Genomic DNA, 15,002 nt, shown 5'->3' with positions numbered 1-15,002 from the left:
TACAATGGTGTTCCCCAGGGGTCAACGCTGGGACCACTGCTTTTCTTGATTTATATTACTGACTTGGACTTGGGTGTACAGGGCACAATTTCAAAATTTGCAGATGACACAAAACTTGGATCGGTAGTAAACAGTGTGAAGGATGGTGACAGACTTCAAGAAGTTATAGATTGGCCGGTGGCATGGGCGGACACGTGGCAGATGAAATATAACGCAAAAAAAATGAGAAATGATACATTTCGGTAGGAAGAACCAGGAGAGGCAATATAAACTGGAGGGAACAACTCCAAAATGGTACAGGCCCAGAGAGATCTGGTGGTTTATGTGCACAAATCGGTGAAGGCTTCAGAGCAGGTTGCGAAAGCGGTTGAAAAGGTATACGGGATCCTGGACTTCATAAATAGAGGCATCGAGTAAAAAAGTATGGAAGTCATGATGAACCTTTATGAATCACTGTTTCGGCCACAACTGGACTATTGTGTCCGGTTCTGTGCACCGCAGTTCAGGAAAGATGTGAAGGCCTTACAGAGGGTGCAGGAGAGAATTACTGGAATGATTGCAGGGATGAGGGATTTTAGTTACTTAGACAGTCTGGAGAAGCTGGGGTTGGTTGTCGTTGGAACAGAGATGGTTGCGGGGAGATTTGAGAGAGGTATTCAAAATCATGGTGGGTCTTGACAGAATAGATAGAGAGAAACTGTTCCCAATGGTAGAAGGGTCGAGACCCAGACGACATAGATTTCAGGTGATTGGCAAAAGAACCAAAGGTGACATGAGGAAAAACTTTTTTAAACAGCGAATGGTTAGGATCTGGAATGCACTGCCCGAGGGGGTGGTGAAGGCAGATTCAAAGGCAACTGTATAAGTGCTTGAAAGGAAAAAAATGCAGGGCTACAGGGAAAGGGCGGGAGAGTGGGACTAGCTGGATTACGATTGCATGGAGCCGAATGGCCTCCTTCCGTGCTGTAAACTTTCTACGATTTCTATGATATGTGAGTGTCGCTGGCAAGGCCAGCATTTATTGGCCATCCCTAATTGTGCTTGAGAAGGTGGTGGTGAGCCACCTCTTTGAACCGCTGCAGTCCGTGTGGTGAAGGTTCTCCCACAGTGCTGTTAGGTCGGGAGTTCCAGGATTTTGACCCAGCGATGATGAAGGTACGGCGATATATTTCCAAGACAGGATGGTGTGTGACTTGGAGGGGAACATTCAGGTGGTGTTGTTCCTATGTGCCATATGCCCTTGACTTTCTAGGTGATAGAGGTCGCGGGTTTGGGTGGTGCTGTCGATGAAGCCTCGGCGAATTGCTGCAGTGCATCCTGTAGATGGTACACACTGCAGCCACGGTGCGCTGGTGGTGGAGAGGGTGAATGTTTAGGGTGGTGGATGGGGTGCCAATCAAGCGGGCTGCTTTGTCCTGGATGGTGTCGAGCTTCTTGATTGAAGCTGGAGCTGCACACATCCAGGCAAGTGAAGGGTATTCCATCACACTCCTGACTTGTACATTGTCGATAGTAGAAAGACTTTGGGGAGTCAGGAGATGAGTCACTCGCCGCACAATACCCAGCTTCTGACCTCCTCTTGTAGCCTCCGTATTTATGAAGCTGGTCCAGTTCGTTTCTGGTCAATGGTGGCCTCTCCCAGGCTGTTGATGGTGGGGAATTAGGCAATGGTAATGCCGTTGAATGTCAAGGGGAGTTGTTAGACTCTCTTGTTAGAGTTGGTCATTGCCTGGCACTTGAATGTTACTTGTCACTCATCAGCCCAAGGCTGAATGTTGTCCAGGTTTTGCTGCACACGGGCACGGACTGCTTCATTATTTGAGGGGTTGCAAATGAAACTGAACACTGTGCAATCATCAGCGAACATCCCCATTTCTGACCTTATGATGGAGGGAAGGTCATTGATGAAGCAGCTGAAGATGGTTGGGCCTAGGACACTGCCGTGAGGAACTCCTGCAGCAATGTCCTGGGGCTGAGATGTTTGGCCTCCAACAACCACTGCCATCTTCATTTGCACTAGGTATGACTCCAGCCACTGGAGAGTTTTCCCCCTGATTCCCATTGACTTCAATTTTACTAGGGCTCCTTGGTGCCACACTCGGTCAAATGCTGCCTTGATGTCAAGGGCAGTCACTCTCACCTCACCTCTGGAATACAGCTCTTTTGTCCATGCTTGGACCAAGGCTGTAATGAGGTCTGGAGCCGAGTGGTCCTGGCGGAACCCAAACTGAGCATCGGTGAGCAGGTTATTTGTGAGTAAGTGCCACTTGATAGCACTGTCGATGACACCTTCCATCACTTTGCTGATGATTGAGAGTAGACTGATGGGGCGGTAATTGGCTGGATTGGATTTGTCCTGTTTTTTGTGGACAGGACATATCTGGGCAATTTTCCACAATGTCGGGTAGATGCCAGTGTTGTAGCTGTACCGGAACAGCATTGCTAGAGGCGCAGCTAGTTCTGGAGCACAAATCTTCAGTACGACAGCTGGGATGTTGTCGAGGCCCATAGCCTTTGCTGTATCCAGTGCACTCAGCCGTTTCTTGATATCACGTGGAGTGAATCGAATTGGCTGAAGACTGGCTTCTGTGATGGTGGAGATATCGGGAGGAGGTCGAGATGGATCATCCACTCGGCACTTCTGGTTGAAGATGGTTTCTCACGCTTCAGCCTTGTCTTTTGCACTCACGTGCTGGACTCCGCCATCATTGAGGATGGGGATATTTACAGAGCCTCCTCCTCCCGTTAGTTGTTTAATTGTCCACCACCACTCACGACTGGATGTGGCAGGACTGCAGAGCTTTGATCTGATCCGCTGGTTGTGGAATCGTTTAGCTCTGTCTATAGCATGTTGCTTCCGCTGTTTAGCACGTATGTAGTCCTGAGTTGTAGCTTCACCAGGTTGGCACCTCATTTTTAGGTACGCCTGTTGCTGCTCTTGGCATGCTCTTCTACACTCCTCATTGAACCAGGGTTGATCTCCTGGCTTGATGGTAATGATAGAGTGAGGAATATGCCGGGTCATGAGGTTACAGATTGTGCTGGAATACAAATCTGCTGCTGCTGATCCCCAGTTTTGAGCTGCCAGATTTATCCCATTTAGCACGATGGTAGTGCCACACAACACGTTGGATGGTCTCCTCAGTTCGAAGGCGGGACTTGGTCTCCACAAGGACTGTGCGGTGGTCACTCCTACCAATACTGTCATGGACAGGTAGATTGGTGAGGACGAGGTCAAATAAGTTGTTGACAGGAGGGCGGTTGCGGTTTTGGAGACGCAAACTATGATTTTGATGCATCTATAAATCGTGGGATTTAACTGGAGCTTCAAACCAGCACCTTTGACCGCTCAGCCAGGATGCTTTCCATCCTGCACTGCAGGAGTAGTTTTACAGGAATAGAATTACAGCAAACAATAATTCTACCCCTCAAGCACCAATGCTCGCAGGATGCATGTGTCCAGTTAGAAACCTGTCTGAAGGAACATGCAGTCTGACAGAGCCGGAAGTCCAGCAGATTTACTTTCGGTCTGAGCAGAGGATGAGTCTCCTCCTTGAGAGTGTTTCACCAATCCAGCTCAGAGTGGATTTAGAATAATAAATTCGGGTGTGACTGGAGCCACTTGTGTGAGATGAAGTGTCGGGGGCAGTTTCTCATCCTTGACGGACATTAATGATCCTGTTGCGGTTTTGCTGCAAAATTTCACTTCCCAGCTCCCGAATCTGAAATTCAACTCTGGTGGGACTTGAACCCACAACCTTTGAATATCTCCTCCAATTATTAGGTAGAAGTCCAACACGCTATCCATTGCGCCACAGAGTCAGTTATGCAATGGGTGGGAGAGCGGGGATCCTGTGCTGTGGTTGAGGCGGTCAGGCTGCTCCTGCTTCCGCCTCTCACATTCCGATTGCCGCGGTGGCAGTCTGCACCGATCGCCCTCCAATGGATCCGGCTCCAATCGCTTGTTGTGGGCCTGGTCCAAGAACAGTCGCGTCTGACTCCAAATCAGAAGGCTGCGTATTTTGAACCAGGTTGAAATCACAGCATTTTCACTGTGGCTCAGGTTCCTGCCGAATAATTTTAGATCGGGACAGTGTTTTAGGCATGGTCTGTTCAGTGTTTGTGCAACAATATCAAAATTAAATTTGAGACAGTAATGAGCTTTTTTTCTGTTACTTTCTTTTTACACCCTCACCAGTTTTATGTCGAAACAGTTCACAATGTTTAAAGGATGTGGTGTACAGTGTTTGTGGAATCAGTGTAATTAAATTTGATACTTTCATTTGTTCCTTCTCTAACCCAGACTCTTATCATTAGATTTGTACCTTCACCCTGTTTAAAATAGGTTACTCAGTGATATAAATAAATCAGTAACAGCCCCGAAGCCTCAGCGGGTATACTTGTTCCAATGCTTTGTGATGGTCGTGATTTCCATGCAAATATTCAATCAGCAAATCGCAAAGGGTGTTTTGGGTTTGACAAACTAATTTAAGTACTTGACTGATTCCTGGAGATTATCCAATGGGGATTTCCTTACCCGTACAGATATAGAAATAAATACCTTCCATCATTTCACAAATGACAGTTGTGTATATAAATATATATTCAACATGGAAAATCAGCTCTTCATATTTTTAAACAGATTTCCTCATTTTATTTTATTAATCCACTTACGTTTCAATGTAGAACACATATTCAGAGCATCTCTCTAAACTTGAAGAATGGTAAAACAATTGCAGATTTTACAAACACATAACACGCTATCGTATAAGTAAGATTAAGGCCGACTTTGCGAAATGTTTATTCTAATTGTCTTTATGATGTTACGAAAAATATTTCTCGATGTACGCCCCCAACTTAACGGAGAAACTAAGATGAAAACTGAAAGTATTTTTCAAAAACGATTTGATCGGTTCCCCTTCTCCTTTCTTTAATTGTTACCTTTTGCTAATTGTTCATCTTGATCCGTTTGCTTCATTTTTTCTCAGTCATTTATGGTGAATTTTCGATCTGTAACGTTCTTAAATATTTGATTTGTTTGCCCTCTCCATCTTGACTTGTGATTTGTTGATCTCCATGTAAAAGTCTGAAGAAGAAATGTGTTTATATGCAGGCGTGACTCTGAAGTGTGAGACCGAGAGGTGATGCCGGATGTGTGACCGAGAGACCAACTGCTGGAGGCAGAACTGTCCCTAACCTAAAATACCCCCTGTGGCATTGCTCATGGTAGGTCGGGTGACAATGTTTTATATTGACTGAACTGCTATGTACACAACACACAACGGATTTACTGCTGCTTTAACTCCACAAAGTATAATCACCAATAATGACCAAAGTCTCAGATCAGTGAGAATTGAATTGTTGTTGGTGAGGGGAGTTTGTACATTGGAAGGAGTTTATACATTTAAAAGCTCCAGGTCAACCTGCAAACCTCCCTCGCCTGTTGGTTACGTCACCATGAAATGTCCACCTTTCTTTGCGCTTCTGGACTTCTGAAGTGTGATTGAACCTTACCAAAAGTTTCCTATAATTAGTGAGGAAGGGAGGTATCAGTGTAAATGTGAAATATAAACGTGGATGTTTCACTGGGTACCATGGGAACCAGATACACTGATCATTCCAGTTATTTGTCCAGCAGGAAACAGAAATCATTCTCTTCAACTGTACTCGCCCGAAGGAAAAGGAAACAAACAAAACTCTCAGTTCTTTGTTTTAGCTTCTTCTGCTGGTTTACGTTCGCTCACCGAGAAAGTGACAGAGAGAGACTGAGAGATTGGATTGGCTTTTTATCTTTGTAATCTATTGCACTTTGTAATTATTGTAAGAGTCGGTTCCATCTCAACTATCCAGTGCCTGACATTCTCATTGATACTAAGATGTGCTCCAAATGAGTTTCTACTAATTGCACATTGTGGAGAAAAGCTGAACGCCGAAAACTGCTAATAAACCAGCTTCACTTCACAACCTTTAATGGAGATTGGTTGCTGGTTGCTGGTAAAAAGTTTGTAAAATAAGCCCTCCAGAACAGTATCCTCAAACCGTGTTTTGGACACATTCGCAGGTCAAACATCTTACATTAAATGTAACAAATATTCAAATACGTCACAGGTGTTAATATTAACACATAATGATACGAGGAAGGAGGCATTGGTGGATCTGGTTTTGCTGAATGAGGTGGGTCAAGTGGAGCAAGTGTCCCTGGGGGAATATTTAGGGAACGGTGATCATAGTAACATAAGATTTAGATTAGTTATACAAAAGGAGAAGGAGCTATTTTGAGTAAAATACTTGATAGCAGGAGGGCCAATTCAAGTGGGTTGAGAACGTATCTGGCCCGTGTAAATTGGAATCAAAGATTGGCAGGCTAAAATGTAATCGAACAATGGGTGGCCTTTAAAGAGGAGATGTTTCGGGTGCACTCTAAGTAGATTCCCAGTAGGGGGAAGGCAGTGCAACTAAAGCCAGAGCCCGCTGGATGAGGAAAGAGATAGAGTGTAATAAGGAGCAGATAAAGGGGGTTTATGACATATGTCATTTTGACAATACAAGTGAGAACCAGGCTGAATATAGGAAGTACCGTGAAAAAGTAAATAAGGGTGGTAAAGAGAGAATGTAAACATCGATTGGCGGTTAACAGAAGAGGTAATCCAGAAGTCTTCTGTAGGCATATAAATAGAGAAATGGGAATAAGAGGAGGGGTGGGGCCGATTCGGAACCAAAAAGGAGATCTACGCATTGAGGCAGAGGGCATGACTGAGGAAAGTAAATGAGTACTTTGGATCTGTCTCTACCAAGGAAGAAAATGCTGCCAAAGTCACAGTAAAAAGGGAAGGAGTTGAGATACTGGATGGGGTGAAAATCAATACAGAGGAGGTACTTGAAAGGCTGGCAATGCTTAAAGTTGATACGTCACCCGGTCCAGATGGGATGCTTTCAAGGTTGCTGAGGGAAGTAAGGGTGGAAATTTCAGAGGTGCTGGTCATAATCTTCCAATCCGCCGTGGAAGCGGGGGTGATGCCAGAGGATTGTATATTTACCAATGCTACATCCTTGTTCTAACAGGGTGTAAGGATAAACCCGGCACCTACAGACCAGTCAATTTAAACTCGGAGGTGCGGATGCATTTAGAAACGATTATCTGGGCCAAAATGAATAGTCACTTGGGCAAGTGTGGATTAATAAAGGAAAGCCGGCATGGATTTGTTAAAGGCAAATCGTGTGTAACTAAGTTGAGTGAGGTAACGGAGAGGGTTGATGAGGGCAGTGCAATTGAAAAAGTGCCACACAACAAGAAGAACAACTTGCATTTATATAGCGCCTTTAACGTAGTAAAACTTATCAAGGCAACTCACAGGAGCGTAATTAAACAAAATTTTACACTGAGCCACATAAGGAGGTATTAAGACAGGTGAATAAAATCTTGGTCAAAGAGGGAGGTTTTAAGGAGAATCTTAAATCAGGAGCGAGAGGTAGCGAGGCGGAGAGATTCAGGGCAGGAATTCCAGAGCTTAGGGCAGAGGCAGCTGAAGGTCCGGCCGCCAATGGTGGAGCGATTAAAATCGGGGATGCACAAGAAGCAAGAATTGGAGGAGCACAGAGATCTCGGAGGGTTTTAGTGCTGTAGGAGGTTACAGAGATAGGGAGGGGCGAGGCCATGGAGGGATTTGAAAACAAGGATGAGATTTTAAAAATCGAGGCGTTCTGCGACCGGAAGCCAATTTGTTCAGCAAGAATTGGAGGAGCGCCGAGGTCTCGGAGGACTGTAGTGTTGTAGGAGGTTACAGAGATAGGGAAGGGCGAGGCCATGGAGGGATTTCAAAACAAGGATGAGAATTGGTGGGCTGTAGGAGGTTACAAAGATCGGGAAGGGCGAGGCCATGGAAGGATTTCAAAACAAGGATGAGAATTGTAGGGCTGCAGGACGTTACAGAGACAGGGAGGGGCGAAGCTGTGGAGGGATTTGAAAACAAGGATGAGAATTGTAGGGCGGTAGGAGGTGACAGAGATAGGGAGGGGCGAAGCCGTGGAGGGATTTGAAAACAAGGATGAGAATTTTAAAATCGAGGCGTTCCCGGACTGGAAGTCAATGCCGCTCAGTGATCACAGGGGAGATGGGAGAACAGGGTTAGGTTGCGGGCAGCAGAGTATTGGATGAGCTCAGGTTTATTGAGGGGGGAAGATGGGAGTCCAACCAGGAGACCATTGGAATAGTCCAGTCTTGAGGTAATATAATCAGCTTGTCAGCAAAATTGAAGCTATTGGAATAAATAGAGGCAGTGGCAGCATGGATGCGAATTGGCTAAATGACAGGAAACAGAGTGTCGTGTTGAACGGTTGTTTCTTGAAGGTATAAAGTCGTGTTCCCCAGTGGTCGGTACTAGGTCCGCTGCTTTTTTGATATATGTTGATGACTTGGAATTGGGTGTACAGGACACAATTTCAAAAATTGCAGATAACTCAAAAGTTAGAAGTGTAGTAAACAGTGATGAGGATAGTAATAGACTTCAAGAGGACATAGACAGGCTGGTGGAATGGGTGGACACGTGGCAAATGAAATTTAATGCAAAGAAGTGCGAACTGATATATTTTGGAAGGAAGAACGAGGAGAGGCAAAATAAACTAAATTGTACAATTCTAAAGGGGTTGCAGGAACAGCGACCTGGTGGTATATGTGCACAAATCTTTCAAGGTGGCAGGACAGATTGAGAAAGCGGTTAAAAAGGAGACTGGATCCTGGACTTTATAAATAGAGGCGGAGAGCACAAAAGCAAGGAAGTTATGTTAAACCTTTATAAAACACTGGTTCGGCCACAACTGGAGCATTGTGTCCCAATCTGAGCACCGCAGTTTCGGAAGGATGTGAAGGTCTTAGAGAGGGTGCAGAACAGCTGCAGAAAAGAGGGTGCAGAAATGGTTCCAGGGATGAGGGACTTCAGTTCCGCGAATAGACTGGAGAAGCTGGGGTTGTTCTCCTTCGAACAGAGAAGCTTGAGAGGAGATTTGATGGAAGTGTTCAAAATCATGACGGGTTTAGATAAAGTAAATACGGAGAAAGTGTTCCCATTTGCGGAAGGCCCTAGAACCAGGGGACACAGATTTAAGATGATTGGCAAAAGAACCAAAGGCGACATGAGAAAAAAAAATAAGCAACGAGAAGTTCTGATCTGGAATGCGCTGCCTGAAAGGATGGTGAAAACAGATTCAATCGTGGCTTTCAAAAGGGAATTGGATAAATAGTGTAAGGGAAAACATTGCAGGGCTACGGGGAAAGAGCGAGGGAATGGGACGAATTGGAATACTCTTACAAAGAGCCGGTGCAGACTCGACGGGCCGAATGACCTCCTTCAATGCTCCAACGATTCAATGATTTGTCAAGCTCAAAGTGCTTGCTAATTCAATGAGAGGTCCGTCTGCACAAAGAACAAGCACTTCCGCATTGCAGTTCTGCAGTCCTTTCCTTGTTGGCTCCGGAATTAATACAAATACCGCCCTGTGTTATTTTGTTGTTTAATTCACAAATAAGGTAAATATCAGAGAGAATAAAAAGGCTCCACTGGGAATCGAACCGCTGAACTCTTGTTACGAAAAAGGCAATTTGCCCAGCTTTGCCAAGGAGACAAATTAAGCTGCAAAAGTCCCAGCTCCTCTGACTGACGCCGAGCATCGACCTGTCACTGTCTATTAGTGTTTGAGACAGTTTGTATTTTTCCATTTCTCTTGTCTCTCTCGCTGTATTTACCGATACTCTGTATCTCCCGCTGTGTTTACCGATACTCTGTATCTCCCGCTGTGTTTACCGATACTCTGTATCTCCCGTTGTGTTTACCGATACTCCGTATCGATCGCTGTATTTACCGATACTCTGTATCTCTCGCTGTGTTTACCAATACTCTGTATCTCCCGCTGTGTTTACCGATACTCTGTCTCTCTCGCTGTGTTTACCGATACTCTGTCTCTCTCGCTGTGTTTACCGATACTCTGTCTCTCTCGCTGTGTTTACCGATACTCTGTATCTCTCGCTGTGTTCACCGATACTCTGTCTCTCTCGCTGTGTTTACCGATACTCTGTATCTCTCGCTCTGTTTAGGGATACTCTGTATCTATCGCTGTGTTCACCGATACTCTGTATCTCTCGCTGTGTTTATCTCTCTGTGTCAATCCGTCAGCTGATTCTGAATGAACAATGAAATAAACAAGGGGTTTTAGACAATTCTCCCTCTGACAGTGAGGAACCAATGAGCGAAACTTTATAATAAGATATTGTTTATTGTGATGCAGCGAAGAAAACATTGCATTTTGGATGTTTTAGGTTCAGTTATGTGCAAAAAGAAATTGTGACCACAACGTGTTTGCAACAAGCCGCCTTTTCAGTTGATGTCAGGCTCGCTAACATTGCAGCACGAGGTACAAGCACCGCACTGATGACCTTCATGTGTATACCGGCCTTTCAGACACTTCGTGTGACACAAGAACTTTCCAATCCCCGCCAGCTCCTGGACACCGACACATCCGTCGAAACAGCATTCACCGGCAGGGCCGATATCGCGCCCCCTTTGCCGGACTTCTGCAAATTTAACGTTGAAAATACAAAGTAGGACGGACAGTATCTGGAAAACAGTTAAACTTTCAGTGTTCAAACTTCAGTGAGAACCATAAATAGGACATTGGGTAGATATTAAGTGGGTGTGCAGTAGGAGTGCGCTGTTGTTTTATTAAGTGTGGGAGTGTACATATGAGTGCGATGTTTATATATGAACTGTGGGTGTGTATATATGAGTGCGATATTTATATATGAACTGTGGGTGTCTATATATGAGTGTGATGTTTATATATGAACTGTGGGTGTGTATATATGAGTGCGGTGTTTATATATGAACTGTGGGTGTGTATATATGAAAGTGATGTTTATATATGAACTGTGGGTGTGTATATATGAGTGCGGTGTTTATATATGAACTGTGGGTGTGTATATATGAGTGTGATATTTATATATGAACTGTGAGTGTGTATATATGAAAGTGATGTTGATATATGAACTGTGGGTGTGTATATATGAAAGTGATGTTTATATATGAACTGTGGGTGTGTATATATGAGTGCGGTGTTTATATATGAACTGTGGGTGTGTATATATGAGTGTGATGTTTATATATGAACTGTGGGTGTGTATATATGAGTGCGATGTTTCTATATGAACTGTGGGTGTGTATATATGAGTGCTTTGTTTATTATGAGTGCGGTGTTTATATATGAACTGTGGGTGTGTATATATGAGTGCGGTGTTTAAATATGAACTGTGGATGTGTATATATGAGTTTCTTGTTTATTATGAGTGCGGTGTTTATATATGAACAGTGGGAATGTATATATGAGTGTAAAGTTTATATTTGAACTGTGGGTGTGTATATGTGAGTGTGATGTTTATATATGAACTGTGGGTGTGTATATATGAGTGCGATGTTTATATATCAACTGTGGGTGTGTATATGTGAGTGTGATGTTTATATATGAACTGTGGGTGTGTATATATGAGTGTGATGTTGATATATGAACTGTGGGTGTGTATATATGAGTGCGATGTTTATATATGAACTGTGGGTGTGTATATATGAGTGTGATGTTTATATATGAACTGTGGGTGTGTATATATGAGTGTGATGTTTATATATGAACTGTGGATGTGTATATATGAGTGTGATGTTTATATATGAACTGTGGGTGTGTATATATGAGTGTGATGTTTATATATGAACTGTGGGTGTGTATATATGAGTGTGATGTTTATATATGAACTGTGGGTGTGTATATATGTGTGTGATGTTTACATATGAACTGTGGGTGTGTATATATGAGTGCGGTGTTTATATATGAACTGTGGGTGTGTATATGTGAGTGTGATGTTTATATATGAACTGTGAGTGTTTATATATGAGTGCGATGTTTATATATGAACTGTGGGTGTGTATATATGAGTGCGGTGTTTATATATGAACTGTGGGTGTGTATATATGAGTGCGATATTTATATATGAACTGTGGGTGTGTATATATGAGTGATTTGTTTATTATGAGTGCGGTGTTTATATATGAACTGTGGGTGTGTATGTTTGAGTGCGGTGTTTTTATAAGAACTGTGGGTGTGTATATATGTGTTTCTTGTTTATTATGAGTGCGGTGTTTATATATGAACAGTGGGAATGTATATATGAGTGTAAAGTTTATATTTGAACTGTTGGTGTGCATGTATGAGTGCGATGTTTATATATGAACTGTGGGTGTCTATACATGAGTGTGATGTTTACATTTGAACTGTGGGTGTGTATATATGAGTGCGATGTTTATATATGAACTGTGGGTGTGTATATATGAGTGTGATGTTTATATATGAACTGTGGGTTTGTATACATGAGTGCGATGTTTATATACGAAATGTGGGTATGTATATATGAATGCGATGTTTTTATTTGAATTGCGGAATGAACAGGAGGGGCAATTCCTCCTGGGGTTATTTTTTTCAAGACAATGACATAAAGTAGCACATGCACATGGGGCCGAAATAGCTCAGTTGGGAGAGCGTTGGACTGAAGATGTAAAGGTTTTTGGTTCAATCCCGAATTTCGGCAGTTTTTGGTTATTGAGTTTCTTCTTCTTCTATTCTCGCATTTAATTACAGTGAAATTTGATACCCGCCACTGAAGGATTGGGGACGGAATGGAGAGGCATCAAGTATGGGCAATATTTGTATCGTCTGTAGTTGAATTTTAATTCTCTGTTATCTGCTGCCTTTTTCTCTTGTTTTTTTCTCTCTCGGTCCCAGGTGACTATTTGATTTGATGCATTTGTCCGAATCTGATTACTTTTCCACATCTCGGGGCGGTCAGACCCCCTCTGTCTGTCTGTTGCTGCTGATGATAATTAATGGGAACAGGCCGGGAGTTGAACGTTTATCTGCAAACCGGAGAAAAACAAATACAAAGAAAGACGTGTTTCTCCGGACCCAGGAGTAAAGTTACAATGGGTGTTATTCAAAAAGCTGGCCCCGTGAATTTGTCTGTGGATATTTTTGCAAAGCTTCGATTTTAAAAGTTGCAAAAACCCGAAATAAATTAAGGTAAATTACAAGAATCGAATCCGTGATCATGACATTACTGTATTCTCGATGCAAATGAGTTAATCGGCCCGACTAACGGCACATTCGGCTGTTTCATTATTTTTTGTAACTGTACGCTGGTCGGTAACGATTTCTATACACGGACCCCAAAATCTCTCTGCTCCTCCACAGTTCCTAGTTTCTCAGCATTTAGAAAATATTCTGATTTATTTTTCTTAGACTTAAAGTGGGTGACCTCGCTCTCCCACACATTGAACTCGGTTTTCCGCAGTTTTGCCCACTCACTGAATCTATCAGTTCACACTTTTCAATTTGCTGCTTCCATCTCCATAACTGATTGTTCCACCAGAAGGCTGCGTGTTCAAATCACGGGGTAACCGTTGCTTTTAGAGCTAATAGGATTCTGGATCGTTCCGGAATGAATGTTTTATCTGCTTTTTCTAAATTGACGGTACGTTGATCTAAAGTCTGCTTCCCTGGTTCTGAAATTTGAGCAAATCGTTTCATTCTGCCCTCGACTTTTGATCTTGAACAGCGGAGTAAACTTTTTCGAAGAGGGAAAAGAAGTCCCCAAATCGCTCCACGTGAATCTCAAACGCTTTGAGAAGAAGTTCAGTGCAAACAATCAGGAATTTAAAGGCACCTCAATGACCTGCACTTTCTTTGAATGAGTTTTGTTCGCCATTTCATTCGACCGTGCAATCGCTCTCGGCTTTCATCTCACTGAAGTAAAGAGTGTGACCGCCTTGTATCTGTCAGTGTGTAAGTGACGAGTTTGGAGTCGGTATGGGTCGCTTTCAATTTTGAAATTTCACCAAGCACCAGAAAAAAGAAACTGAGGAAGTGATGAATTGAATGAATATCGCTCTGTGCCGATCTGGACAATGCGCAGTGCAGCCGCACAGGAGTTCCAAATCCACCCTCTCACCACTCGACAATCACAACTTTACTCTGACGTAGTGTCACCGCGCTGAAATCAAGTCTTTCTCGGCCACTTTTTTTCCTAACATCATAGTTACTGGTTTAAGAGTGAAAACTGCCGTCCGCTTCACTGTAAGTGCAAAAGACAACTTTGTAGATACCGTGTAGTGTCACAGACCTGCTCGTTGGACCTGCTCATTTCATCTCATCTCATTTTCTGCAAACCGAAACATTACTGGAATCGAGAATGGTGAATCGCAGCTCGAAACATCAATCCTCTCCACTACTGGGTGACCGAGTCTTCCAACATACAGGCATTTAGGGGCAAGGGGAGTTTGATGTTCAGAAATAAGACAGCACCGACTTTCACTCGTGCAAGCTGCACACCCTTTATTTTGGAAAAGTAAACTGATGGGAAGACAGCTGTTCTATTGATCGCTGCAAGCTGAAACGTTAACTTGGTGAATTAGTTGTTCGGGCAACCAAACGTCGTGTCTCTGTGGCGCAATTGGTCAGCGCATTCGGCCACCCGGGGACGATAGATTGTTTTTTACCTTAACATTCCTTGTTTTGTATTTCCAGGTTTCGAATGTGTGTTCTGTTTGCACGAAAATGTACCATCAACATTGTCAGCTGAGCGCGGCTGATCTTCCCCCATTTAATCTGTGGTCGGATAAGAGGCATCTGACCAATATCCAAAAAACCGAGAATGGCTTGAAGGTGATCGGAATACTTCTTGCAGACAAGGTTCAAAAGGAAGGCTCACGAGTAAAGTGAAATGTTATTCACGTTCCGACAGGTTTCAGTTGATTTTTGAGAGATCCTTAAAGGATCAATCTCCGGTTCAGGCGGCCTTTTTTTCTCCCTCTGTTGGCCGAATCCAAACTGAATTTGGAGCTGGACTAATCAGGCAAGAAATCAGGAATCACTCTAGCCAACAAAATACGGCGGAAAGCTGGAACTCTCTCATC

The 15,002-nt window shown here is 43.4% G+C and overlaps 2 non-coding genes across 2 annotated transcripts; one reads left to right on the top strand and one right to left on the bottom strand.

Annotated features, from left to right (window-relative positions):
• Positions 1-3,730: 3,730 nt before the first annotated feature.
• trnar-ucu (transfer RNA arginine (anticodon UCU)) lies at positions 3,731-3,822 on the bottom strand. Its single transcript is given in 2 exon segments — positions 3,731-3,766; positions 3,786-3,822. It is a non-coding gene; the product is annotated as a tRNA-Arg (tRNA).
• Positions 3,823-12,549: 8,727 nt separating this feature from the next.
• On the top strand, positions 12,550-12,622 carry trnaf-gaa (transfer RNA phenylalanine (anticodon GAA)). The gene has a single exon. It is a non-coding gene; the product is annotated as a tRNA-Phe (tRNA).
• The last annotated feature ends 2,380 nt before the right edge of the window (positions 12,623-15,002 follow it).

Source organism: Heptranchias perlo, chromosome 20 (genome assembly GCF_035084215.1).
Source record: "Heptranchias perlo isolate sHepPer1 chromosome 20, sHepPer1.hap1, whole genome shotgun sequence".
Lineage (NCBI taxonomy): Eukaryota > Metazoa > Chordata > Chondrichthyes > Hexanchiformes > Hexanchidae > Heptranchias > Heptranchias perlo.
The sequence above is the reverse complement of the archived record's forward strand: the minus strand, read 5'-3'. Positions and strand labels throughout refer to the sequence as shown.